The sequence below is a fragment of the Halichoerus grypus genome, chromosome 2 (assembly GCF_964656455.1).
Source record: "Halichoerus grypus chromosome 2, mHalGry1.hap1.1, whole genome shotgun sequence".
NCBI classification, from domain to species: domain Eukaryota; kingdom Metazoa; phylum Chordata; class Mammalia; order Carnivora; family Phocidae; genus Halichoerus; species Halichoerus grypus.
In genome coordinates, this window is record NC_135713.1 from 138,139,834 (window position 1) to 138,167,518 (window position 27,685).

A 27,685-nucleotide genomic window follows, 5' to 3' on the forward strand; every position below is an offset into this window, starting at 1 on the left:
AAAAAATCCATCTTGGTTTTAAAGCAATGACTTCTTCTTCTTCTTTTTTTTTTTTTTGTATTAAGATTTGCTCCTTAAGCGGTGAACAGGCTCAGGCAAAGTGGAAGAAATTATTCAAGAAGGGAGGCAGGAAGAAAAAAACTTCCATGAAGATGGAGGAACCTCAGTACCAGGATGAAAAAAAATCAGTAAGTGGATAAATGTGACAAAACAGAAAAAGGGAAGGAAAGCAAATCCCCTACTGTGGGAGCTGTGTAAGGGTCTGAGAGGGCACAAAATGAAGCTGAACCTTTACTGGAAGATACAGACTGCTAGGCTGCATGAAGTCCTAAGAATGCAAGAAACACATGTGCATCAGTAAGTAGGATACATACAGTTGTAACTCTTCAAAAGTAACAATGGTTAATATCTTTCAAGTGAGGACTGCCGAAAAAAGTAAACTGACATGCCTATCCAAGAACTGAGCTGCTTTCTGGGGGCATAAATCTAAGCCATAAATGAGACCCCCTTAGACTCATTAAACCAGTTAACTCCAGCTGGGATTGAAGGAACAAACAAGAAATTTGTTCCCAAACCATGTTCCAAAGGAAACTTCCATAAGTAGGGGAAAAAAAAGGCTCTGTGCTGAATTAAGCTCAGGCAATATCACATGCTACATCTTTGCTCTTGGAGAGTCCCAGGAAAGAAACCTGGTAGACTTTGTTTAACCTAGAATTTTCCAAAAGATTTTGGCCATAGGCCACTTTTTCAGTAACACATATATTAATGTGCAGAACAAACTTTTTGAACATATGGTTCTCGAATACCTGCTAATACTCGTTGGCCTGTCAAATGATTTGATATTTACAGAGAAAAAAGGGAAAGAAATACTTTAATTTCAATATATTTTACAGCTTTGAAATAGAAGATTAAATCTTAGATCTTCAGAAATTCTGGTATTTTCTTACAGTCTTGTATGTTGTTACACGTACCGTGTCAGTCAGTTTATCTTGGCTTGAATTCAGTTATCAGGGAATAGATTGTTTTGGCTAAAGTCTTTGCTCACCACTTCCTTACTGCATAAGCTAAGTTCATGTTTTCTTTTTTAGAGTTGCTTTGCCTTTTAGCTTCAATTGATGAAAATGCTGTATAACAACATAAATGCCGTGGTAAAAATTGTAAAGTTAATGTATCCTCTCAGGATAATTACATGGATATAGAACATAAATCTGTGTATGCTCAGAAAAATAATTAATCAGCTGCAACAAGTTCACAGAAGCAGCCAAAAAAAAAAAGAAAGAAAGAAAGAAAGCTACAGGTAAAAAATAAAATGAATATTCAGATGGATGTGTGAAAATGTAATTTTATAGGATCTGCAATCTATTTCTAGAATTATGTCAAATACAAAAAACCCTGTTTACTATGCTTGTTTCAAAGTACTGGTAAATCAATCAATCAAATCAATCTAGATTCTTCTAAAATAGGAATTGGAATAAAATTATGTTTATTCAGAGAACTGCTGGGATCTCCAAGTTGTCAGAGCATAGCAACCACAAACTTTGGGGACAAGAGAGGGAAGAAAGAGGTAATTGGTGAAATCGAAGAGCTGGAGAAACTTCAAAATCTTTGGGAGCTAGAAAAAATTGACATTGCATTGGAAATTCCTGAATCTTGTTATGAAGTCAAGAAGACACAAAATTTACTGTGGGATTTTTTTTTTTTTTTAATACTACATTCCTCAAAAAAAAAAAAAAAAAAGCATGTTGTACTTTTGCCAAAAGGAGGATAAACTGATATAATTATCTTGAGAAAGAAAAGAAAATTTGCAGGTTACAATTTTTGAATCAAATAATATTGTTGGGTGTTGCCTAATATCAAGGATACGTTATTTAAAAAGGCAGTTATCAGTATGTGCTTACTAAACACTTAGCAGTTTTGTTTGGACAAAACCACTGATGGGCTCCGCATGAACATGTTCTTGGCAACTATGCAGTCGGTTTACAAGAGACAAGTGCTCAATGGGTCTCTGTTTTGGTTATCACTAAATATATTGCTGCAGAAATTTAAAAAAAAATTGTTAACGATTATATTTGAACTGTGCTGCAGAATAGAAAAGGTGGGGTCCTGCGAGTGGCCTGGGAGAGCAGGAGTCACTCAGACAGGAAGAAATAGCGTTAGTAACACAATAAAAAAGAAAGAAAGAAAGAAAGAAATAGCATTAGTGGGTGCATTGCCTTGAGCGCCGGAAACGGACCGCTTTATTCATAGTAGATGATTGGAAACATTTTTTTTCCTCTTCGCCATGAAATGAAATACTAAGAATTATGAATACAGCCACATTATTGTGAGTGTTCATACCTCTTTTCAGTGTGTTTGAGAAGAAAGAATAGAAGATTGCATAAGACTGATTTTTTTTTGTTAGAATATTCTAGGTGTCAGTGAAAAACAGGTACTCTCACCAGTTTTTGAAATAAAGATGATATAAAATATTTTTCTTGAAACTTTTTATGCTGATAATTTCAAGGTTTAGTCAAATGATGAATCCCACTGATATGTTGAATCTTGAAAAGGCTAAATTTCCTGCTTAACAGCAGATATATCATGACTACTCTGTTTAAGCATTCCAAGATTTAAAACAAGACTAAATTATGGAGCAAATGGCTCATACCATGAGTTTGATTCTTACCCAGGGCTTGATGGTTTTCTTCTCTCATCAAAGAAAAACATTGATAATATGTCATGGTTATATTTTACATCGATACCTAGATGCTGCCACAAAATTACTTTCCAGGGCAAAATACAATGTAGCAAATGAAAATCTATTTGCGACAGTATTGCAAATTAAAACATTTTAATGTGGTGTGTTTGCCAATTTATATTCTGAAGGCCTGTTGGAAATAGTGTTTGATGTGAAATTTCTTCATAATTTTTGGGTCACTGTTTAACTTTTTAGCCAGAATTATACACATGTACTGCCATTATGGTTGACTTACAAGACTTATAAATCAAGCCAACCTCTACCTATTACCTAATCTATAGCTGATCTTATTTATTGCTGGCATTATGTTGAGATCTTGGTATAAGGTGAGAGACAATATTTTCCCTACCCCTGATAGGAAATTAATAAAAATACCAATTTCAATATATACTTTATTTTTATAAATGAAAATCATAACACTTAAAGTTTACTTAAAATTAGTGATTAGGGATTTTTGTTAAATAACTAATACATGTTTTGTAGATAAAATGTTATAGAGACATTGATGTAGGAGAATATTTTGGAAAATGCTAGATGAGGAACTCAAGTGTTGGAGGCATTCAACACAAAGGCCATGAAAAGGAAATGCATGGTTTCTAAAGCCAAACTTGAAATAAGAGAAAGAGGAATCTGATGCTCAAGTAATTCTATAAAGCAGAGTTTTGTTCACAAGGACAGGTGTGACTGAGAAAAAAGTATCCTGGAGGAATACCAGTGACAATTAGAAAAGGAGAAAGAATGAAGGGAAAAATGCACTTGGGGGCTGATTCTTTATTCATTTGTCCAATTAATAATATAATAATATTTTCTGAAGCTAAGTAGCTAATTGATATGGAACTGAGTTAGGTGTCTGAGGTAAATCTAGAGCCCATGACTGTTGGACTGGTAACCAGTGCTCTGGACCTTTGGTGACTGCCATTGATAGAATAATACACCCAGAACAAGGACTAATTTCTGAAGAAATATCATGAGTTCAGTTTTACTTGAGTAAAATCAAGGGCCTGTGAAATATCTGCCTGGGATATCAATTTTGCAGTTTGATGTAAGGTCTGACATTCAAAGTAGCCGTCTGAGCTAGAGATATCAAATTAGGTGTCATTGTGTTACATACAAAACCTGGAGTCGATAGGAATTTACCTCAGACATTTGATCTGCACAGCATGTACTTGTTATTTAACAAGTGGAGGATTTAAAGAGACGGGAGTCTAGAAACACTCGATATTTAAAAGATGTAATCCCAGTATTGACCAGTTACATAGAGGAGGAGAAGCAGTTAGAGAACACCAAAAGGGAACGATTAATAAGAGGAGAGGAAAACCAATGGAGTTGATGTCACAGAATTCAAAGGAAGAGAATGTATGTGTAGAGAAGGACTACCATGTGCAAGTCTGCTAAAAGTCAAGAAAAAGAAGGGAGGAAAGTTCCACAGAGGCTTTAATGCAGAGGTATGGTTGAGGTTCCCAAATCAGTGGAGAGTTGATAACAGAGCACGGAGCATGAGTCCTAAGCAGGAAATATGAGTAATAAAGGCAGATTTAGACACCGGATTCTAGCAGAAGCCCACGGCATCTAGATGTAAAGTTAGGTTTAAATGAATTTGGGTCGGGCACTGGTGTGGCTCAGTGGGTTAAGCGTCTGCCTTCTGCTCAGGTCATGATCCCAGGGTCCTGGTATGGAGTCCCAGTGTCGGGTTCCCTGCGCAGCGGGGAGTCTGTTTCTCCCTCTCTTTCTGATCCTCCTCCCCACTCATGTTCTCTCTCTCTCAAATAAATAAAAATCTTAGAAAAAATAAATGAATTTGGGTCATCAGCTGGAAACTTTGGAGTTCTCCAATTGAGAGTGATTGGGAGAGTAAGGACAAGCATGGTCTTTAACACTGGAGGATACCCGATGTTTATATTCTGGACCCACAAATACGAAGTTCAAACAAGGTTGATTGGATCTTTGTTCTTCTTCCTTTTGGTCTCCTTTCACGCATAACTCTCCTCTTGAATGTCCCTTTTCTCTTAGAGAGGGGTGTATGTGTGTGTGGTGTTTGGGAGGGCACAGTTCAGGGGAACATGGGATCATCTTAATGTTGGAATATGGAATTAAGAAAAGAGATGCATCCAAGCTATTCTGTGGGACAAGGTAATGACATAACTGAATTCAAAAACAAATCTTGAAAGTCCTTGTCATAGATGAATTATACGCTTTATAATTTGATGAGGAAAGTGTTTAATTTTTTTCTTTTTTTTTTTAATTTTTTTATTGTTATGTTAATCCCCATACATTACATCATTAGTTTTAGATATAGTGTTCCATGATTCATTGTTTGTGCATAACACCCAGTGCTCCATGCAGAACGTGCCCTCCTCAATACCCATCACCAGGCTAACCCATCCTCCCAACCCCCTCCCCTCTAGAACCCTCAGTTTGTTTTTCAGAGTCTATTGTCTCTCATGGTTCTTCTCCCCCTCCGATTTCCCCCCCTTCATTCTTCCCCTCCTGCTACATTCTTCTTCTTCTTCTTTTCTTTCTTAACATATATTGCATTATTTGTTTCAGAGGTATAGATCTGAGATTCAACAGTCTTGCACAATTCACAGCGCTTACCAGAACACATACCCTCCCCAGTGTCCATCACCCAGTCACCCCATCCCTCCCACCCCACCCCCCACTCCAGCAACCCTCAGTTTGTTTCCTGAGATTAAGAATTCCTCATATCAGTGAGGTCATATGATACATGTCTTTCTCTGTTTGACTTATTTCGCTCAGCATAATACCCTCCAGTTCCATCCACGTCGTTGCAAATGGCAAGATCTTATTCCTTTTGATGGCTGCATAATATTCCATTGTATATATATACCACCTCTTCTTTATCCATTCATCTGTTGATGGACATCTTGGCTCTTTCCACAGTTTGGCTACTGTGGACATTGCTGCTATAAACATCGGGGTGCACGTAGCCTTTCGGGTCCCTACTTTTGTATCTTTGGGGTAAATACCCAGTAGTGCAATTGCTGGATCATATGGTAGCTCTATTTTCAACTTTTTGAGGAACCTCCATACTGTTTTCCAGAGTGGCTGCACCAGCTTGCATTCCCACCAACAGTGTAGGAGGGTTCCCCTTTCTCCGCATCCCCGCCAACATCTGTCATTTCCTGACTTGTTAATTTTAGCCATTCTGACTGGTGTGAGGTGGTATCTCATTGAGGTTTTGATTTGGATTTCCCTGATGCCGAGCGATATTGAACACTTTTTCATGTGTCTGTTGGCCATTTGGATGTCTTCTTTGGAAAAATGTCTGTTCATGTCTTCTGCCCATTTCTTGATTGGATTCTTTGTTCTTTTGGTGTTGAGTTTGATGAGTTCTTTATAGATTTTGGATACTAGCCCTTTATCTGATATGTCATTTGCAAATATCTTCTCCCATTCTGTCAGTTGTCTTTTGGTTTTGTTGACTGTTTCCTTTGCTTTGCAAAAGCTTTTTATCTTGATGAAGTCCCAGTAGTTCATTTTTGCCCTTGCTTCCCTTGCCTTTGGCGATGTTTCTAGGAAGAAGTTGCTGCGGCTGAGGTCGAAGAGGTTGCTGCCTGTGTTCTCCTTTAGGATTTTGATGGACTCCTGTCTCACATTGAGGTCTTTCAACCATTTGGAGTCTATTTTTGTGTGTGGTGTAAGGAAATGGTCCAGTTTCATTCTTCTGCATGTGGCTGTCCAATTTTCCCAACACCATTTGTTGAAGAGACTGTCTTTTTTCCATTGGACATTCTTTCCTGCTTTGTCAAAGATTAGTTGACCATATAGTTGAGGGTCCATTTCTGGGCTCTCTATTCTGTTCCATTGATCTATGTGTCTGTTTTTGTGCCAGTACCATACTGTCTTGATGATGACAGCTTTGTAGTAGAGCTGGAAGTCTGGAATTGTGATGCCGCCAGCTTTGCTTTTATTTTTCAACATTCCTCTGGCTATGCGGGGTCTTTTCTGGTTCCATACAAATTTTAGGATTATTTGTTCCATTTCTTTGAAGAAAGTGGATGGTATTTTGATGGGGATTGCATTGAATGTGTAGATTGCTCTAGGTAGGATTGACATCTTCACAATATTTGGTCTTCCAATCCATGAGCATGGAACGTTTTTCCATTTCTTTGTGTCTTCCTCAATTTCTTTCATGAGTATTTTATAGTTTTCGGAGTACAGATCCTTTGCCTCTTTGGTTAGATTTATTCCTAGGTATCTTATGGTTTTGGGTGCAATTGTAAATGGGATCGACTCCTTAATTTCTCTTTCTTCTGACTTGTTGTTGGTGTAGAGGAATGCCACTGACTTCTGTGCATTGATTTTATATCCTGCCACTTTACTGAATTCCTGTATGAGTTCTAGCAGTTTTGGGGTGGAGTCTGTGGGATTTTCCACATAAAGGATCATATCATCTGCAAAGAGTGAGAGTTTGACTTCTTCTTTGCCAATTTGGATGCCTTTGATTTCTTTTTGTTGTCTGATTGCTGTGGCTAGGACTTCCAATACTATGTTGAATAGCAGTGGTGATAGTGGACATCCCTGCCGCGTTCCTGACCTTAGGGGGAAAGCTCTCAGTTTTTCCACATTGAGAATGATATTCGCTGTAGGTTTTTCATAGATGGCTTTTATGATATTGAGGTATGTACCCTCTATCCCTATACTCTGAAGAGTTTTGATCAAGAAAGGATGCTGTACTTTGTCAAATGCTTTTTCTGCATCTATTGAGAGGATCATATGATTCTTGTTCTTTCTTTTGTTAATGTATTGTATCACGTTGATTGATTTGCGGATGTTGAACCAAACTTGCAGCCCAGGGATAAATCCCACTTGGTCGTGGTGAATAATCCTTTTAATGTACTGTTGGATCCTATTGGCTAGTATTTTGGTGAGAATTTTTGCATCCATGTTCATCAGGGATATTGGTCTGTAATTCTCCTTTTTGATGGGGTCTTTGTCTGGTTTTGGGATCAAGGTAATGCTGGCCTCATAAAATGAGTTTGGAAGTTTTCCTTCCATTTCTATTTTTTGGAACAGTTTCAGAAGGATAGGTATTAATTCTTCTTGAAATGTTTGGTAGAATTCCCCTGGGAAGCCATCTGGCCCTGGGCTTTTGTGTTTTGGGAGATTTTTGATGACTGCTTCTATTTCCTTAGTGGTTATAGGTCTGTTCAGGTGTTCTATTTCTTCCTGGTTCAGTTTTGGTAGTTGATACATCTCTAGGAATGCATCCATTACTTCCAGGTTATCTAATTTGCTGGCATAGAGTTGCTCATAATATATTCTTATAATTGTTTGTATTTCTTTGGTGTTGGTTGTGATTTCTCCTCTTTCATTCATGATTTTGTTGATTTGGGTCATTTCTCTTTTCTTTTTGATAAGTCTGGCCAGGGGCTTATCAATCTTGTTAATTCTTTCAAAGAACCAGCTCCTAGTTTCGTTGATCTGTTCTACTGTTCTTTTGGTTTCTATTTCATTGATTTCTGCTCTGATCTTTATTATTTCTCTTCTCCTGCTGGGTTTAGGCTTTCTTTGCTGTTCTTTCTCCAGCTCCTTTAGGTGTAGGGTTAGGTTGTGTACTTGAGACCTTTCTTGTTTCTTGAGAAAGGCTTGTATTGCTATATACTTTCCTCTTAGGACTGCCTTTGCTGTATCCCAAAGATTTTGAATAGTTGTGTTTTCATTTTCATTGGTTTCCATGAATTTTTTTAATTCTTCTTTAATTTCCTGGTTGACCCATTCATTCTTCAGTAGGATGCTCTTTAGCCTCCATGTATTTGAGTTCTTTCCGACTTTCCTCTTGTGATTGAGTTCTAGTTTCAAAGCATTGTGGTCTGAAAATAGGCAGGGGATGATCCCAATCTTCTGGTACCGGTTGAGACCTGATTTATGACCTAGGATGTGATCTATTCTGGAGAATGTTCCATGAGCACTAGAGAAGAATGTGTATTCCGTTGCTTTGGGATGGAATGTTCTGAATATGTCTGTGAAGTCCATTTGGTCCAGTGTGTCATTTAAAGTCTTTATTTCCTTGTTGATCTTTTGCTTAGACGATCTGTCCATTTCAGTGAGGGGGGTGTTAAAGTCCCCCACTATTATTGTATTGTTGTCGATGTGTTTCTTTGCTTTTGTTATTAATTGCCTTATATAATTGGCTGCTCCCATGTTAGGGGCATAGATATTTACAATTGTTAGATCTTCTTGTTGGATAGACCCTTTAAGTAGGATATAGTGTCCTTCCTCATCTCTTATTACAGTCTTTGGTTTAAAATCGAATTTGTCTGATATAAGGATTGCCACCCCAGCTTTCTTTTGGTGTCCATTAGCATGGTAAATGGTTTTCCACCCACTCACTTTCAATCTGGGGGTGTCTTTGGGTCTAAAATGAGTCTCTTGCAGACAGCATATCGATGGGTCTTGTTTTTTAATCCAATCTGATAGCCTGTGTCTTTTGATTGGGGCATTTAGCCCATTTACATTCAGGGTAACTATTGAAAGATAGGAATTCAGTGCCATTGTATTGCCTGTAAAGTGACTGTTACTGTATATTGTTTGTGTTCCTTTCTGGTCTATGTTGCTTTTAGGCTCTCTCTTTGCTTAGAGGACCCCTTTCAAGATTTGTTGTAGGGCTGGTTTCGTGTTTGCAAATTCCTTTAGTTTTTGTTTGTCCTGGAAACTTTTTATCTCTCCTTCAATTTTCAATGACAGCCTAGCTGGATATAGTATTCTTGGCTGCATATTTTTCTCATTTAGTGCTCTGAATATGTCCTGCCAGTCCTTTCTGGCCTGCCAGGTCTCTGTGGATAAGTCTGTTGCCAATCTAATGTTTCTACCATTGTAGGTTACATATCTCTTCTCCCGAGCTGCTTTCAGGATTTTCTCTTTGTCTCTGAGACTCGTAAGTTTTACTATTAGATGTTGGGGTGTTGACCTATTTTTATTGATTTTGAGAGGGGTTCTCTGTGCATCCTGGATTTTGATGCCTGTTTCCTTCCCCAAATTAGGGAAGTTCTCTGCTATAATTTGCTCCATTATACCTTCTGCCCCTCTCTCTCTTTCTTCTTCTTCTGGGATCCCAATTATTCTAATGTTGTTTCGTCTTATGGTATCGTTTATCTCTCGAATTCTGCCCTCGTGATCCAGTAGTTGTTTATCTCTCTTTTTCTCAGCTTCTTTATTTTCCATCATTTGGTCTTCTATCTCACTGATTCTTTCTTCTGCCTCATTTATCCTAGCAGTTAGCGCCCCCATATTTGATTGCACCTCATTGATAGCCTTTTTGATTTCTACTTGGTTAGATTTTAGTTCTTTTACTTCTCCAGAAAGGGTTTCTCTAATAACTTCCATGTTTTTTTCAAGCCCAGCTAGTATCTTTAAAGTGATGATTCTGAACTCTAGATCTGACATCGTACTAATGTCCGTATTGAGTAGGTCCCTGGCAGTCGGTACTACCTCTTGTTCTTTTTGTTGAGGTGATTTTTTCCGTCTTGTCATTTTGTGCAGAGGAGAATAGATTAATGAGAGAACAAAATGCTAGCAGGGTAACAACGTCCCCAGAAAATATACTCTAAACAAATCAGAAAAGACCTGAAGCAGTGGGAAAAGAAAGGGAAAGAGAGAAAAAAGAAAAGGAAAGAAAAAAAGAAAAAAGAAAAAGATAAAAACAAACAAAAGCAGAACAAAACAAAACAAAACAAAAACAGAATGTGATCAAATATGATCAGGCTGGTTTATAGATCAGTGCCACACACTAGATTTTGGGTGTATTTTGGTCTGTTAAAAGAAAGTCCCTCCCAAAATTTTAAAGAAAGAAAAACTTATATATGTACAAAAATAAGGGTTGATATGATGAAGGGATGGAATATGACTGTAAAGATGGAAATTATAAAAAATTTTAAAAAAGAATTTGATAAGTTGTTTGAAAAAAGAAAGAAGAGGCTTAAAAAAAAAAAAAAGAAAGAAAAAAGGGAGAGAATGTGATCAGGCAGGGGAGTAGAAAAAAACCATACACTAGAGATTTAGAGTATATTTTGATCTGTTAGAAGAGACTATCTCAAGATTTTAAAGAGAGAACTTATATATATATGCCAAAAATACGGGTAACTACTATGAAGGGATAGAATATGCCTTTAAAAATGAAAAATAAAAATGTTTTTTTTTAAAAAAGGGATTGATAAGATGTTGGTTGAAAAAGGGAAAAAGAAAAATTCAAAAAAAAAGAAAAAAGGAAAAAAGAAAAAAAGACAGTTAAAAAAAATAATTAACTTTGAAAGACTAAAGAATCGTGGTAAAAAAGCCATGAATTTTATGTGCAGTATTCCCCTAGCGCTGGAGTTCTGCCGTTCTCATTGATCGGTAAACTTGGTCTTGGCTGGCTGTTCTCGCTGATCTTCTGGGGGAGGGGCCTGTTGCCGTGGTTCCCAAATGTCTTTGCCGGAGGCAAAATTGCCCCGCCCTTGCCGGTCCGGGCTAAGTAATCTGCTCGGGTTTGCTCTCAGGAGCTTTTGTTCCCTGCAAGCTTTCCGTACAGCTTTGGAGGCGGAGAGTGAAAATGGCGGCCTCCCAGTCTCCGCCCCGGCGGAGCCGAGAACTCGGGGTCCCGCTCCTCAGCGAGCCCCCAGAGAAAAGCAGTCAGTCACTCCCGTCTCCCCGGTCTCCGGCCACACTCTGCGCTCCCCCGGCCTGTGACCGCGCCTTTCTATCTGGCACCCGACCCCGGGTGGAGTCTCCAAACCCAGCAGATCCCCGCGGTGCACTCCCGCACCTCTCCTCCCGGGGGAAGAAGGTGAGTCTCCCCGGATCTGCCGCTTGTTGGGTCCCTGCTGGAGGAGCAGTGGCCCGACTGTGCCGCAGATCACGGTTTATGGCAACCCCGAGCTGAGAGCCCGCGCCTGGGCTCCGTCTCTGCAGCCGGCTTCCCCGCTCCGATCCCTGGGAGTTCTGCCGCACTCAGGCACCCCCGGTCTTTCTGTGACCCCGAGGGTCCTGAGACCACACTGTCCCGCGAGGGTTCCACCCCCCACTTCGCCACCAGAGTGACGTCCCTCAGCGGAGCAGACTTCTAAAAGTTCCGATTTTGTGCTCCGCGGCTCTATCACTTGCCAGAAGCGGCCGACGGAGGCCCCTCCCCGCCGTCTATCCTCCCGAATATCGCCTCGGATTCACTTCTCCGCACGTCCTACCTTCCAGAAAGTGGTCGCTTTTCTGTTCAGAGAGTTGTTGCTATTCTTTTCTTCGATCTCCTGTTGAGTTTGTAGGTGTTCAGAATGGTTTGATCCCTATCCAGCTGAATTCCTGAGAGGAGACGAAATCCAGGTCTCCTACTCCTCCGCCATCTTGCTCCGCCCCCTGAGGAAAGTGTTTAATTTTATTGTAAAATTAAAAACAACCCTACCACATTCTGATTTCATAAAGATGTTTAATTTTAGAAAAACAACTGCTAAAGTGTTATGTCTGCAAAAATATTGTGTGGAAAATAGCAGTAAAAAAAAAAAAAACCTCTCCTTTTGACCATTTTACTATAGTACGTGAATAAGGATTTATTTAATGTTGTATTATATTTTATAAAATGAAATTAATATCACAAAAGAAAGAAGTGGTGAGGAACAGGACCATTGTACTTCTTTGGAAAGTTTTTCTCTCTTTGTAAAAAAATCTTTGCTTCCTCATCCATTCGTTTTGGAATACAGAACTTACACCGCAGAAGGAGTAGCATCTGTGGGCTGCAAACTGGCAGATCACTTATTTTGTCTGATTTCTTAATTACGGAGCTTGCTGTATATGGTACCAAAATTTATAGACTTTGCCAGAGTCATTTTGTCATTTCACCCAAGATTTGTATAATTTATTTTTGATGTGGTGGACATGATCCTGCATTAAATTATCTGTGCATCTATTTCCTAAAATAACTGAATGTAATAAATAAGTGTTTTGGTTTCAAAATGGAAATCAATTCTGGTTAAATTTAATGGGAAAAGTTAGCTGTTTGAAAGAATTCGTGCATTCCTTTCCTTTATTTGACAAACCTACTCTGAGCACCTATCATGAGCTAAGCCCCATCCCGGGGTTAGGGGTAAATCAGGAAACAAAGCAAAGGCCTGGAAGCATATATTTCAGGAAGCTTATATTTCTATTAGGAAAGACAGACACCAAATAAAACAAACATGTAATATGTTGAATGGTAAAAAATAATATCAAGAAAAATAAAACAGTCATTGGAAATTAGAATTGATGAGGACTATGTGAGTTAGGCTTAGAGAAATGGTCATCATTGGAGGCTTAGCAGTTATGGTGATAGCCAAAATAGTCTGGGAGGGATGCTGCTAACTCTTCCTTGGAAATCGTTAGCACAAGGACAGGATATTTGCTTCATCCATTGGATACTTCACTCCAGAGTCAGAGACTGGACAGGGAATGGCTGAGTGCAGGTCTTGCCCCCATACTTGAGCTTTGCAGAGAGATTGTCTGCTCCTCTGTGACATTTCTAATGGAAACATGACTCTGTCACCCACCACTCTTGTTTTTTTTTTTTCCAATTTGGGGACGTGAGATAAAATACAAGATAAATGAAGTTGAATTTTAGATAAATACTAGTTAATGTTTTAGTATAAGCACGTTCAAATTTAAGTGAGTGTCCTGTATTTGTTTTTGCTAATTCTGACAACTCTACCTCAAATAGTAAAGATGTTGTTTGCTGAGAGCCCCCAAATGACAAATGCCTACTCCAATCAGTTAAATGCGAAGATTTGAGAAAGACCGTACATAAAATCAGAATCATAATACAGTGTACTCTGTGCTATAATAGGAGTGTATATAAAAATCTGTGGGAGAATATCTGAGAGAGGAACTTTTTTTTTTTTTTCTGCTTAGAAATTGGATGGAGAGTTTGGCCAAGCTGCAAATTAGGGGTGAATTTTGAGATAGGTCTCAAAATAGTAGGAATCTGCCAAGTAAGAAAAAAGAGAGGGAAACCCTCCACCAGCAGAGAGCGCAAACAACATGGACCAAGGAGTTATAAAGTGAGTGTCATGAATTTGGTGTGGTTTGCATGGAGGGGTTTGTGTGTAAGAAGTGATTGGGGCCAAGAGTGTAGAAGGGCTTTGAGTAAGATTGAGAAGAGTTTGATATAGTAGAAAAGACAGGGATTAGAGCTGAGCTTGGAAACCTTGCTGTAGCTGCTCTATATGACTTGATTTGGGTTTTATAGGTTTGGCTTTGTATATTTATAACTTGAGTCCCTAAGATAAAACAACTTACCTTAAGTCACTCAGTAATTATTACAAGTGTGTTTGTTGGCTGGGGACAGACTGAGTGTCTGGTTTGTGGAGCTCTGGAAGGGAGGAATGAAGCCAGTGCAGATGATAAATCATGGAGTGAATGACAGTGTTGGGTGTCCCCACATGGTGAACCCTGGTGAGGCCACAACAGTGCTCTTGGTGTGGTGCACTAGGTGGCTGGTAAGGCTGGGTGCCAATAGCAGAAAACAGGAAAGGAATCTCTGAGGTGACAAGTGAGTAAAGGGACATTCGATGTGTGGCAAGCTAATGAGGTCACAAGTGCCTAAATGTAAAGACTTCCCCGGACTTTTCCCTCAGCAGGGCACTTACTTTCCTTAGGCAACTCAAAGTTTAAGGAAGTTGAAGCCTTGAAATTAAATCACACATTTTATTCAAAGAGAAATTTTGCCGTAGCAGAATTCATACCAACTCTTTTAAGACTATGAGAATTTTGAGTTCAGAGAACAGACTCCTATGAACGTTGGTAAATACTTGTCTGTAGTTTCTCAGGGGAAATTGTAAGAGATTTTTGAATAGTTACGCATGCCAAGACAAATTCACTTGTCACCCAATTGGCTTGTAGTCTGAAGACTTGAATCAAACCAGAAGTGTAATCTCAAAAATTTTTTTCTCATGGTTTAAGATAACTTTCACCACATCAGTTTTTGCTTCATTCAGCTGTTCATTTCATTGTTTTTTTAGGTATATCGCAGGCACTTGGGGTTACATCAAGCTGGAAGGCTTTTTGATATATCAAATTAAGGACTTCCCTAACTCCACTTAAAATTTTCTTTTTGCATGTCCTACATCTTTGGTGTATATATATATATTTTACATTTTACCTTTATGAATATATATGTTGTTAGAGAAAGAGAAGTCAGAGACAAAACAATTACTAGCATCATGGTTTTTAAAAAGTTGAGAAACTGTACTGACTGCTTGTAAATTTTATTATTTTTAAATCTACCTCTGCCTCCCACATTAGTGTGAATAATGGGGAATTAGTATACTAAGATTTTGCATAGGCCCTCTAGTTATACATGTAAGACATTAATATCACTTTGTTGTAGGGGTTACATAAATGCATATATGCAAATGTGCATTTTTGGAATTCATTTTTTTGTAAAGAGCCAATAATTACTGTTGCGCAGGAATATTGGAAGGATATACAAACTAGACCAACTTTGCTATACTTGTAGGACGTGTGCATTGGGATAAGGGAGGATTAAAATGAAGGTAGAAAACAAAAACAAAAAACTCAAAACCTGAACATAGTGAGAGGACATTTTGAGAGAAGGATTTGGTCTAATATGGCTTAGCTGGGTTTCTGAAAACAGATTTCTTCCAAAGAAGTAACCTGAGAAACCAGTGGATGACTAGTGGGAGGAGAGAACCATTTTGAGGAGGCCAGGGGGATGCCAGGAAGGCAGTTGGGCTGGTTGCAAAAGATTGTAGCTATTAAAAGACCAGAAAGGACTCAGTTTTCTCTGAAAATCTGATTTCTAGAACCTCACTGACCCTGGAGCAGTGTTCTGGAGATTGGAAAAGAATTAGCTTATGTTAGATAAAACATTTTTCATCTTTGTAATGTTCTACAGTTTCATTGTGGAGATCCTGAATACCTTTTGGTAGACTTATTCTTTGGTATCCGGCTTTGTATTCTTTGATGCTATTGCAAAATGATGTCTTGCTCTTTTAATCAAATTGTCTAGTTTGCTGCTCTTGTCTAGACATGCATCTGTGTATCCAGCCACATTGCCAATAAATCAATAATTTTGAGTCTTCAAAATGCAATTAATGATACTATTTGCAATTTTAACAGATTTGTCTCCTCAGTTCTAATCTTTGTTTCTGATCTGTTGTGCTAGTTAGGGCCTCTAACTCAATATTAAATAGAAATCATCATCATCATCATCATCATCATCATCATCATCTTGTACCATTCCTGACTTCATTATTATTTTTAAAATTCTATTTTTTTGTGGTAAGAACACTTAACAAGAGATCCATCCTCTTAAATTTGTAAGTGTATAATACAGTATCTTCAACTACAGGTGTAATGTTGTATAACGTCTTTACAACTGATTCATGTTGCATAACTGAAACTTTTGCCCATTGATTAACAATTCCTGTTTAGCTATCCCTCCAGTCCTGAGTAACCATCATACTATTCTCTGATTCTGTGAGTTTGACTACTTTAGATTCCTTGTATAAATTGAATCAGGCAGTATTTGTCCTTCTGTGATGGGCTTATTTCTCTTACAGTGATGTCCCTTGAAGTTCATCTGTGTTGTTGCATATTGCATAATTTCTTTCTTTCTGCAGGCCAAATAATATTCCATTTTGTCTATATATACATTTTCATTAACCATTTATCCATCCAAGGACATCTAGTTGTTCATCATCTTGGCTATTATGAATAGTACTGCAATGAACATAAGAGTGCTATCTATCTCTTCAAGATCCTTACTTCAATAATTTTGGATAAATCCTCAGAAGTGGCATTGCTGAATCATATGATGTTCCATTTTTATTTTTTTAAGGAACCACCATACTGTTTTCCATAGCAGCTGCACAATTTTGCATTCCCACCAACAGTGTACAAGATTCCAATTTCCCCACATCATTCTCAACATTTGTCTTTTGTTGTTTTGATAATAGTCACTGTGATAGGTATGAGGCGAAATCTCATCGTAGCTTTCATTTGTTTTCCCTAATGGTTATTGACATTGAGCATTGTTACATATACCTGTCGGTCATTTGTATGTCTTTGCAGAGATGTCTATTTAAAATCTTTAGCCCATTCTCCAGTCATTTATTAGTTTATATCTCAGAGTCTCTTACATATTTTGGAAATTTACCCCTTATCAGATAAATGGCTTGAAAACATTTTCTCCCATTCTGTAGGTTGATTTTGTTGATTGTTTCCTTTGCTTTGCAGAAGTATTCCAGTTTGATACACTCTTTTCTGTCTCTGATTTTTCAGATATGTTTTTAGTGTCCTATCCATGAAATCATTACCAGGATTTATATCCTGAAGCTTTCCCCTATGTTTCCTTCTCTGTGTTTTATAGTTTCAAGTCTTAAGTTTTAGTCTTTAATCCATTTTGAGTTGATTTTTTGGTATTGTGTGAGATAAGAGTCCATTTTAATTCTTTGACATCTGGCTATCTTGTTTTCCCAACACCATTCATTGGAGAGACTTTTCTTTTCCCATTGTATATTCTTGGCTGCTTTGTTGAGAATGAATCGCCCCTATAGACATAGATTTATTTCTGGGCTCTCTATTCTGTTCTATTGATCACATGTCTGGTTTTATACCAGTACCGTACTGTTTTGATTACTATAGCTTTGTAATAGAGTTTGAAATCAGGAAGTGTGATGCCTTCAGGTTTGGTCTTCTTGTTCAAGATTGAATGGGTTATTCAGAATCCTTTGTGGTTCCATATAAGCTTCAGAATTGGTTTTCTATTTATGTAAAATGTGCTATTGGGGTTTTGATAGAGATTGTACTGAATCTGTAGATCACTTTGGGTAGTATGGACTTTTTTTTTTTTAAACATATTTGAAAATTTATTTGAGATTTAGACGTGAAAAATACATTATGGCATTCAGTGTGATTCATCAGAAAGAAGGTAGTCTGTACTTTTCAGGACATTTCAGTTTTTTTTTTAATTATTATTATGTTATGTTAATCACCATACTAATCATCATTAGTTTTTGATGTAGTGTTCCATGATTCATTGTTTGCATATAACACCCAGTGCTCCATGGACTTTTTAACAATAGTATGTCTGACAATTCATAAACACAAGATGTTTTTCTATTTGTCTTTAATTTCTTTTGTCATTGCTTTGTGGTTTTCAATGTATTAGTCTTTCACCTCCTTAGTAAAGTTTATTCTTTTTGGTGCTATTGTAAATGGGATTGTTTCCCTAATTTCCTTTAAGGTAGTTCATTATTAGTATATAGAAATGCAACTGATTGGGTATATTGATTTTATATCCTTGAAGTTTACTAAATTTATTTCTTACTTATAACAGTTTTTTATGGCATCTTTTTGGTGTTCTGTATATAAGATCATGTCATCTGCAAACAGGGACAGTATTACTTTTCCTTTCTCATTTGGATGCCTTTTTTTTTTTTTCTCTTTTCTTTCCTTTTCTTTTCTCTTTTCTTTCTTTTCTTCATTTTTTTGCCTAGTTGTTTTGGCTAAGACCTCCAATACTATATTGACTAGAAGTGGTGAGACTGAGTATCCTTGCTTTGTGCTGATCTTACAGGTAAAGCTTTCAGGTTTTTACTGTTGGGTATAAAATTTGCTGTGGACTTTGCATATATGGTCTTTATTATGCTGTGATAATTTCCTTCTGTTCCTAGTTTGTTGAAAGCTTTTATCATGAAAGGGTCTTGAATTTGCCAAATGCTTTTTCTGCCTTGATTGAGGTGATCATGTGATTTTTATCCTTTATTATATGTGGTAAATCATATTAACTGATTTTCATATACTGAACCATCATTACATCTCAGGGATAATCCACTTGGTCATGGTGTAAGATCTCTTCAATGTGCTGTTGAATTCAATTTCCTACTGTTATGTTGAGAATGTATGCATCTATATTTATCATGGATATTGGCCTATAGTTGTCTTTTTTTGTGGTGTCTTTGCTGGGTTTTGGTATTATGGTAGTTTTATTCTCAAAAAAAGTGAATTTGGAAGCATTTTCTCCTTTTTATTTTGTTGGAGGAGTTTAAGGATTGGCATTAATTTTTCTTTAAATGTTTGGAAGAATTCACTGCTTAGGCCATCTGGTCCTGGACTTTTGTTTTGGGAGGTTTTTAATTATTGATTCAATCTCTTTACTAGTAATTTTTTCAGATTTCCTTCTTCTAAATGATTCAGTTTTGGCAGGTTATATGTTTCTAGGAATTTATTCATTTCCTCTAGGTTGTCCAATGTGTTGGCATAGACTTATTCATAGTAGTCTTTTGTGATCCTTTGTATTTCTGTGGTATCAGTTGAATGTCTCCTTTTTCATTTATAATTTTATTTGAGTCCTCTTTTTTTTTTCTTCATAAGTATAGCTAAAGGTTGGTCTACTTTCATTATCTTTTCAGAAAACCAGCTCTTATTTTCATTAATCTTTTCTATTGGTTTTTTTTTTTTTTTTTTTTGGTCTCCATTTCATTTATTTGTACTTTGATCTTTCTTATTTCTTTCCTTTGACTAATTTTGGGTTTCGTTTGTTCTTTTTCTAATTCCTTGAGGTGTACCGTTAGGTTGTTTATTTGAGCTTTGTCTTTTTCTTAATGTAAATATTTATTGCTATGAACTTGACTTATAGTACTGCTTTTGCTACGTCCCATAAGTTTCAGTATGTTGTGTTTGCATTTTAATGTGTCTGAAAATATTTTTGATTTCTCTTTTGATTTATTCTTTTACCCATTGGTTGTTCAGCAGCATGTTATTTAGTCCCCACATGTTTGTGACTTTCCTAGTTTTCTTATATTTGATTTCATACCATTATTGTAATACTAGGAGATGGGCATTTTTCCCTCTGTCCTCTGAGCTAAGCCCTGAGTGGATAGCCGTGGTGAGTGTTTGCACACCTATGAAAAACTGCTAATTTTTTCTAGTCTTGGGGTTTCATGAACACAAGCCTAATTGGCTTTCAGAGCCAGGTGTTTTAGATGCCTTTGCCTTGAAAGGGAGTCTTAGAAGTTGAGGTCAAGTCCTTTTCTTTTTCAGGATTAAGCTGGGAGTTGAGAGTTACCTCCTGATTGTGTGGTATTGTGCCAGGAATTGGGTTTACGGTGAGACTGTGTCTCAGCCTTTCTAACCTGTTTCCCTGTGGATATTTTCTCATTTGCCTTATGTATAGGAACCTTTTGGCTATTCTGGATTTCTTTCAGAAATTTCTTGCTTGATGTGTCTATGGGAGGAGAGGGGTTCAGGAGCCTTCTGTGGCACATCTTGGTTGACCTATACATATATATTTTAAATTGTTACTTTTTTTTTGGTAAATTGAGACCTTTATCATTATGCAGTGATCCTCTCCATTCTTAATAGTGCTGTTTCTCTTAAAGTGTACTCTATCTGATATTAATAGTGCTATTCCAGTTTTATTTTGGTTAGTATTTCTGAGATAGGTCATGCTGTACTGTTTTCTCCCAATATTTACATGTCCTTATGTTTTTGGTGAATTACAAGCAGCATATACCTATTGGTCCTTAACAGTCCTTTTAGTTTTCCAATTTAGTATATTTATATTTATTGTAATTATTGATATACTTGGACCTATTTCTATTAACTTTACCAATTTATTATTTGGTTCTTTCTTCTGTTTCTTTTTAGTTCTTTCTTATTTTAATGGTTTGAGTTGATACTTATACTCTCTCCCAATAAGGCAGGAACTTAGCACTTTGTCTACCAAAGAATTTTCCACCCTTAAACCCAGATTACTGTCACTCCCCACCCCCAAGCCTTCTACATGCTCATATGTAAATACTAGTTCAAAATAGCTCCTCATTATTTTGGAGATTTCAGTTTTCTGCATTTTCATACTTCAGTTCTCTCAGGGTTGATTTTGGCCAACAGGTCCAAACTAGTTTTACTAGATTTATATCTTCTCAGAACCAGGGCCCATTAGAGTTGCTCTGTATTCTATAGCTATTTTTCTACTATAATCTGCATACTTTTGTATAGCTGGTTCCTTGAGACTACTTGTGCCACAGTTATGGAGATTTAGATTTATTACCAGTATGTTTTGTGTTTTGTTTTACATGAAGTACTTTGGATGAAGGGTACAAGTGCTCTAATTGTTTTCTTTTTTTGGTGGGTGGGGTTGTATGTTAAAGTTTAATGTAAACTTTTTTAAAGTTAAAAATTTATTTTCTCATACTTTTTAAAAATAACTGATGTTTATTTTAAACATTGGAGAGATAGGCCAATCTGGAGAGGGTAATTTCTCTCCACTTTCACCCCATTTTGGAGAAATATTCATGGCTACTCAAACCATTGGTGTAGTTGAGACACACAACCCTTCTTAGGTTAGTGTTGTCCACAAGTTCTGCAACACATTTCATAAATACTGACATGGACTTTTCAACGTAATGACAGTATTTATTTGTTGTCATCCATTACCTTGTTGAATTTTCCATTTTTCTTTATCTGGTACTCGACCTTATGGATTCTGAAGTATCGTCTGTCCTCTAAGAGACTTTTCTCAGAAGTGAACACATTTTGACACCTTATCTCACAGCTGGTATTTCAAACCAGATTTTCTATTATGTCTATTTGTTAAGCAAATATTACTGTCATAGAGACTAGGTTACCCTAAAAGTGTTTGGATTACACATTCTTAAAAATTCTTATCAAGCCTGTGATATGTGTCAGACTTTGCCCTGGTAATGGAAGATTTAATGATAAATAAGTCCAACTCTTCCTGCTTTTTAAAATGACATTAACTTAGGGAATAGAGTTAATACCATACAAGATTCAGACAATTTATTAGTTTTCTATGAAAATTTACTACTCAGGAATAGGAATTTTGAGGTCTGTAAAATCCTCATATTCTCCCTCCTACTGGCCTCGTCAGCATAATCAACAGGTAACTTCTGTGCATGGATTCACAAAAAGGATGTTTCCTATATATTAAGTCTAAGCCAATGGATATGGATTACAGTAAGCATTGTCCTATAATTTGCTTTCTTTTCCTTTTTTTTTTTTTTTTTTAAACATGGATGAATGAGTATGGTCACCATATACCTCTCTGAATCTTCTCAAATCTAGAAGCTCTTTTTTGTAGATAACAGATGAGGTGATAACCCAGTTTTACTGGCTTTGGGACCATTCTGTTTCATTAGATAAATTTGTGTCTCATTTTGTTTTGATCTTTTTGTTAAGAGTTGGTCTTAAACAGTAGTAGTAACTTTCAAGAAGCCATTCTCATTTGTGTTTTCCAGGGTTTTTTTTTTTCAGGGAGGGTTCACCTTCCTATAGATCACAAGAACAGATGATAAATTCTAGCATTTTCTATATTATTTCAGAAGTGCCAATAGTGTTACACTTAATTCATAATCAATCTCTTTCAACTAGAATTGTAATTTGAATTATTTTGATTTGCTTTGGTATTTATAATTTACTTTTGACTTTGAATTTTAGATAAGCTAATGGAATGCTCTCTGTCATGAGTTCTGGGTGTGCCAGTCTCCTGACATGGTATTTGCAAATGCTATGTTTTTATATATGGATTATAATTTACAGTTTATTCCATTCCACACATTAATTCCAGAAACTAAGTATGTAGGATATCTGGTATTGCCAGGCTCTTGTTTGTAGGCAGATGTAGTCTAATTTGCTATATGCATATTCTGGCTATTATTAAAAATATGGAAATATTAGAATATGGCCATAACATGATATTTCTGTCATATTGTGGGTTTTTTTGTGTGTGTGCATTTGTTTTAATTGGAGTATATTTGACATACAATGCTACATTAGTTTCAGATGCGCAACATAGTGATTGGACAAGTCTATACATTATGCTATGTTTTTAGTTAGATTAAGAATATATCTGACACCTTTGGTTTAGCGCAAAAGGTGTTTTGTTTAATTCTGCTGAAATTAAGGGCTGAACTGTTAAGGAAGACCCTTTGACAGAGCATCACATTTGGTGGTAGGGTCAGAGGCTGTCTTATGACTGGGTGAATAACCTTATTTATTACCTGAAATGAAATCCTAAAGAACACATGAAAACAGATGTAGTGGAACCACAGAGTGTCAAGATTTGATGGCTAAGCTCATGAGGTTCCAAAGTAACCTGTGTATAAAAATTTCATTTTTTTTCTTCAAAAAATGGACTTACTGTGTGCATCTAACTTCAAGAGTGGCTCAAAAGGAAAATTGGTTTTTCTCTGCTTGAGTGAAATGGGAAAAAACAAGTTATGGAATTTCATATAATGGAAAATTTTATGAGAGGAATGAAATTGAGATTGGTGGCCCTCATTTGCACAGCTTCCAGAGAATTTATAACAAAGAGAAACAAAGTAGAACAAAAGAGAGCAGTTGAGGTCCACTCAAACAGGTCAGAATGAGGAAGAAGCAAAATAGTCTGGATCCTGCTAGGAAGGTGGGTGGAGTGAACGTGTCATCCTCAGCAGAGTGCTAACACAGCCTTGATTTTCAGAGCCTGTGTCCTCAGCCACCATCTCTGCTGATGCTTGATGGGTACACCATGTTGTTTAAATTCAGGTTAAATGTAATCTCTTGGTGAAAATCTGCAACTAGAACAGAGATTGATGCCTTGAAATGCAGAGATGGGCGGGGAGAAAACCTCTCCCGAATTCCAGAGCTGTTTTTCAATCCCCAGTCTGAGGGTAGAGTCCATGCTGAAGTTACTGCTTGGAAGATGAAGAGAAATGGGACTTGAAGTAGTGAACATCTTCCCTATTTGCCTTCATCTGCTTTATGTGGAAATATCCATATTGACGCTGAAAGGATTATCTGGGGAAACGTGTGTGTGTGTGTGTGTGTGTGTGTGTGTGTGTGTATTAGTGAAAATAAAATTGAGAAATAGAAAAGGCACTTAAATGTTTATCTTTCAAGAAATACCTGCCTGTTTTCAGGAAGGATGTAACGTATACCCTGTTAAAATGCTAGAAGTTGCGTGATTTGGGTTTACAAAAAAGATTTGTATGTGAAAGCCTTGCATTGTGAAAAGAAGCTAAGATCCTTAGATCAAAAAGCCCCTTCATCACTTTGAACATCAGTTTTCTTGCCTCGGCCAACTGTTTTCCTAGATTAAGTCTCCTGCAAGAACTGACATGTCCTAAGTGAAGTGCATGGCTTCTGTCTGTAAGCCCGTCTTGCATCAAATATGTCTTCTGTCAACCTGAGAAGAAGCCCCTCCCCTCCCCTTGCACATACACAGTTCTCTCCACGTCTTGCAGTTCAGAGACTTCAAGCTCAAGTGTCAGATGGGAAACTAGCCAAACCCTCCAAACTCCATTTACTGTGGGAAATTGAAGGACACAGCACCCATGAGAAACATCTGATCTTGAAGATGACCACCCCCTGTTTTAGATGTTTCCAGTTTCAGAAAGTGCTGAGATTGGAAGAGGATGAAGAGAACCATAGAGCAAAGCCTCATAAATTGGTAAAGGTACTGGGAAAAGGTAGAGGCATCCAATCATATGTTGATTCTGGAGATGGAGTTACTTCTGTGATGAGTAATGCAGGAGGCAGGGGCTGTGAGGTGACTCGATGCACGTGAAAATGTATCACACTGGAAGTGTGGAAGAGACGTGGCTTAGCCAGAGGACATGGTGGGCTTGAGATTGTGGAGGACATGGACAAACTGAGAACAAGGCCAGTTCCTCCTCACATCAGAAAACTCCCAACACTCCCTCCTGATGAAAACAGTCTTTGTGATTACTTTAGGATGTGGCTGCCAAGTCTCACATGTTTCCCTGTGAGGATGCAAATATCATGGGCTGGCAGGTACCGTGGGACAGGGATTAGGGAGATGCTGCAAGGGATATAGAGGGATATAATTCTAGGACATGGAATGGATGTGAAACTCTCCAGTTGCTTGGTTCTCTTACTCATATGTGTCATAGGCCTTTTGGACCTACTGTGAAATCTAATGAGCTTCTTTCAGATACATTTTAATTTCAATCATAAGGTATTTCCATTTATTTTTCAAAGGTTTTATAGTAGTTGTGCATTTTTGATAGTGAATGTAAGGTGTATTCTACGAAAGCTGGGTGACATGTTTGTTGAATCTGTTTTTTTTTTTTTTTTTTGCGTTCATTTGAATCCTCAATGAATGTTCTATAACCAGATAGAATACCAATTTTCTGTCTAATTTTTATCTCTCTCCCATTGTAGAAAGTGAACCAAGATGATGTGATCAATTATTTTTTTCTATAAATAATCATTTGGAGCTCCTTATATGAAACAAACTAACTTTCTAAAAACAGTCTCTTTGAGGAAAGGGCAGCATATGCTGAGGGGTGACAGGAAGGGATTTTTCATCTCCTGGCCAAGGAGTTTCCTATACTGGTAGATCATTACATCAGCATCCTGGGATTCTGCTCAGCTTTTCAAATGCAAGTCCTCCATTCACCCTTCTAGTCTAGTGTATTGAGGGTAGAGTGGATAAGTGGAGCACCTTATGCATCTAACCGACCAGCCTGGTGGGTGCACAGATTCCACTGCAAGCATTTGTGACCCCTCCTTAAAGACATTCCCAAATGTTTTGGTACAAGGACTTGCAAGCCCTTTGAATTGTGGTTTCTTATTTCACATGTTATCTGTCTTCCAGTTTTCAGAGATTCCTTGGTATTTCTCAGTCCTTTTGACACTTCTTGATTTGGGGGGCTGTTAAGGATTTCATTTATCTATAATTTAATGTCATTTCTAGAGAATTTGATGAGAGAGAGAAAGGTGGGTGTGCTTAGGTCATTACTTGACTCCTGTCTTGCAGGATTGGTGCAGAATATATATAGTCAATTTTTTCCCTAGCAAGGAATAAAAAGTCCTTTTCTTTAAAAATAGTAATTTTCTCACTAGGAAAAAAAAAAAGATGGATTGTGTTTCTTTAAATTTAAATTGTTTTTTGTTGAAATCGGTTTTTATTTCCAATAATGTCCAAGTGCTCTCATATTTACATTTGCTATTGTTGTTTTATTTTATTTGGTGTATCTTTGACTTCTTTTCTGCAGTCTGATCGGAAGGAGAATGATCCACATTATTTTCACTTGTCTAAGCAAGAGTAAGTCCAGTAAAGAAAGAGAACTGAAGCCAAACTGTGGAAAGAGCCAAGATGCCCTTCAACAGATGAATGGATAAAGAAGATGTGGTCCGTATATACAATGGAATATTACTCAGCCATCAGAAAGGATGAATACCCAACTTTTGCATCAACATGGATGGAACTGGAGGAGATTATGCTAAGTGAAATAAGCCAGGTAGACAAAGTCAGTTATCATATGGTTTCACTTATTGTGGAACATAAGGAATAGCATGGAGGACATTAGGAGAAGGAAGGGAAAAATGAAGGGGGGGGAAATCAGAGGGGGAGATGAACCTTGGGAGACTATGGACTCTGGGAAACTAATTGAGGGTTTTAGAGGGGAGGGGGTGGGGGGATGGGTGAGCCTGGTGATGGGTATTAGGGAGGGCACGTTCTGCATGGAGCACTGGGTGTTATGCACAAACAATGAATCATGGAACACTACATCAAAAACTAATGATGACTAACATAACATTATGTGACATTAAAAAAAAAGAATTGAAGGAGAGACCATATGGCCATTTGTCTTCTGAGTCACTTGAATTCTGTTCATTTCTCCATTTGCTGAACTTCTTTGCGTACACATGAGGATGAACTGGCATGTCATCAGGTAAGCAGCCACAGAAAAGTAGATGCCATTTACATTTTGGGTCAGCAGAAATACACATTCTAGATCAGTCAGCCATCAACCTAGAGTCAAATAGTGTGGTGTTTCATTAGGATCGATATAGGAGTGTTCAAATCAAAAGAATCTTTTGCATTTTAAAACTAGATTATTGCATAGTTCATTTTATTTAATAATCTAATTAGGCCCTATTCTTCTTTTTTACCTTCTTACCAACTGACCCTGTTTGTCCAGGACTTAAAGTTCTGTGTCCTGGTAAGCCCCTCAGTGTATCTAGTGGTAACTGCCACTTTTAATTTACCTGAGACTTAGCTACTTTGCTTTTAGTCTTGGATGAGTTCTATGAAAATATGTGTTTTCTGTAATCCATTTTCTTAATATATATCAGATAGTAATAGAGGAATAGGGTGATAGAAGCACAAGGCTGAATTACCCATTGGTTTGGAAATTCAAATCCTCTCTTTTTTTGTTTTATATCAGACTGCAGGATGTGAAATAGATGAACAATAAAATGTTTATTTCTGTATTTCTGAAAAAACAATGTTGACAGATTGTAAGATAGTAAAATTGCTGCAAACTATCACTTTAGAATTTATCTTTTTTTCTTAAAATTTGAAAGCTTTTTATTTTAGCCCATTGTTTCCTTTTCTTTGTTTTTCAGTTAGAAAATATTGCACCAGGCTGTGTGAATACTTTTCAAATATGTGCTTTTCTGTATGATCATCTTTTCATTGCTTTATTATCTTTTAATTGTGTGTTTGAAAACTTACGGAGAAATTCTGCTAAAGAATTAATGTATGAAATGAGTTCATACTTAATGACTTTTATAGAAAAAAATGAATCCAGCCATGTTGGAATTGGAAAAGAACAGTGGTAATATTCTCATATTAACAAATACTTGTTGGGTGTGTCCTTGGGCAAGGGTCTGTTGTAGGAGTTAAAAACAAAGGCATAAGAAAATGTACCTGTGGATTAATGGGTTGACTTTCTACACAAAAGAGGTGAAACATAAACATATAAGAAATAAGATAAAGTAATGAAGTTGCTAATAACATAAAATAGAAATAAATGTACTGTAAAGTAAGTAAAATGTATTGAAATATTTTGAAAACTCTAACTTGACTAAGTTCAGGACAGTTTTTACTTTATTTCAATTTCTAGGAAACCTCTTCTATATCAGAGTTTTCTAGCTGTCTAGAAGGGTTTGCATACTACTGACATCTTTATTTGAGGCGGGGGAGTGGGAGGG

General features: G+C 37.1%; 1 long non-coding RNA gene across 1 annotated transcript in view; it reads left to right on the plus strand.

Moving 5' to 3' along the window:
- LOC144380990 (uncharacterized) overlaps nt 1-25,872 on the plus strand; it is a 165,818-nt gene extending 139,946 nt beyond the window's left edge. The window contains exon 4 of the long non-coding RNA XR_013445380.1: nt 25,741-25,872. This is a non-coding gene — a long non-coding RNA (uncharacterized LOC144380990). The remainder of the gene's footprint in view (nt 1-25,740) is intronic.
- The last annotated feature ends 1,813 nt before the right edge of the window (nt 25,873-27,685 follow it).